Source organism: Giraffa tippelskirchi, chromosome 5 (genome assembly GCF_054371585.1).
Source record: "Giraffa tippelskirchi isolate mGirTip1 chromosome 5, T2T-mGirTip1v1.2.pri, whole genome shotgun sequence".
Classification (NCBI taxonomy): domain Eukaryota; kingdom Metazoa; phylum Chordata; class Mammalia; order Artiodactyla; family Giraffidae; genus Giraffa; species Giraffa tippelskirchi.
Window position 1 is genome coordinate 174,851,737 of NC_137279.1, and position 2,228 is coordinate 174,853,964.

The window sequence follows — 2,228 nt, forward strand, 5'->3', positions numbered from 1 at the left end:
GAGAGACGCGTGGCTCTGAACCTCCGCAACAACTGACGCAAAACAGTGCTGTCCTAGGATTGGTCACCGCTTGAAACTACCGCGCTTGATTCAGAGCTCGGAGCTGCGGCGGGACGCGGCTGGCTCCTCCCTCTGGACCCTCCCCCCTTCGACTAGCCCAATCCGCTGACGCCATACTCTTAGACCCGACCCCAGACTCCAAATGTGACTAGCTGAATACGATTTATCGAGCTTCGATTTATCTTATCGTTTCTCCACTACATGCGGGGGCACTGTGCTTAAACATCTAAAGCTATTAACTGTCTTACTTAACTTTACACCAAACCTTACTAGTGACAACGGTGTTCTCAGACCCGTTTGGTAGAAATGGAAACCAAAGTTCAGAGGTTTGACTAGCTTAGAAAGTTGCAAGACGAGTCATTTACGGAAAGTAGTGTGCCTCGTTTCCTGCAACTAGCTGAGTGGAAGATAACTGGCAGGCTGAAATGATTGCACTTCCTCACACCTGGAGCACCATCCATTGTCTTCCACCATGGCGTTGCTTGCCTACCGTGATCAGAACAGTAGTTTTATTTTCGTCCAGGTTCAGACATACTGCGAAAGATTCCTGGGGAGTATTCTTATTCCAGTCTCTCAAGACTCAGGCAGTTGGGAATTTTTAGGGAAAAAGAGCTGGACCTGTAAATGCCAGTTTCTGTAGCAAAAAAATGTTGGTTCCCCCGTTTTTAGCTGGGTAACCTGAGCCAAGTCAAGTAACCATATAAGATTAAATGTAAAATGAGGACAATATCAGTATCCACCCTTTAAGAACATGGTGAGAATTCGAGATGATGCTTCAACAATCAGCACCATGCCTGGGTCATGCTAACCAATTACTAAATGGCTACAACAGTCTGATAACACAGTGACTGGAGGATTGAGCTCCAGGGAGGGGAGAACTCTCCAGAGTCCTTGCAGCCAGGAGTAGGGCCTGACAAATCCAGTCCAGAAACTTGTTGATCCACTCATTCATTATACTACTTTTTTTTAAGATTTTTATTTTATTTTTAGCTGTGCAGGGTCTTCATTGCTGTGCAGGGGCTTTTCCTAGTTGTGGCCAGCAGGGGCTAATTTCTCGAGGTGTGTGGGCTTCTCAATGAGGTGGCTTCTTTTGTTGCTGAGCACAGGATCTAGGGTGTATGGGCTTCAGTAGTTTCAGTACCCAGGCTTAATTGCTCCATGTCATGTGGGATCTTCCTGGACCAGGGATGGAATCCATGTCCCCTGCATTGGCAGATGGATTCTCAACCACTGGATCACTACGGAAGTCCCTCATTATACCAATATTCACTAAACAGCTATAATTTGCAAGTCTTTGTTCTAAGTCCTAAGGACAAAATACGTGGTGTTTGCCTTTGAGGAACTCAGTCTCATAAAAAATGTATTTTAAAATGGATTTTAAATCCATCCACTACTTTCAGTTTTTACTACCACCACTGATCTCTTGCCTGTACTGCTGCATACCTTCTGATCTCTGCTTAACCCTCTCCAGAAAAATCTTTTTAAAGTGTAAATCAGATCACGTCACTCTCCTGGAATAGCTTTCCATTGCTGTTAGAAGAAATTTTGAGCTCCTTATCATTACCTACAAGTCCTACATGATCTAGCTCCAATTCACCTTTCCAAAATTCATCTCATACTACTCTTCCTTCACCTGGTTTTCCTACCACACTTTCTCCCTGTTCCTTTGAATGCACAAGCCCTTTCTCATATCCAGGGGCCTTTGCACTTGCTGTCTTACTACCTAAAAAGCTCTTCTACCAATACTTTGAATAACTAGCTCCTATTCTTCCTTTAGGCCTCATCTCAAGTACTACTTCCCCAAAGAAACCTTCCCTAGCCACTCAATCAAAGTTAGCTTCCTAGTGTTTATGTCTTCCATTGTACTTATCAAAATCTGAAGTTATTCATTTTTCTTTTATTCTTACCACTTCTAAGTATATAGGCTTCATGTGGCCTTTTCTGTCTTATTTACAGCTAAATGCCCAATGCATTTACCAGTGGTTGATGCATACTAGGTGTCCAAAATGAACTATTTGAATGAATGAATAAAATAATCATAATATAATCATAATTAGAACTGGAAAGAGTTTCACTTAAAATATATCTATTTAAAATAGAAACCAAGATTTGGGGAATTTCCTGGCAATCCAGTAGTTGATTCCATGCTTCACTGCCAAGGACTCAGG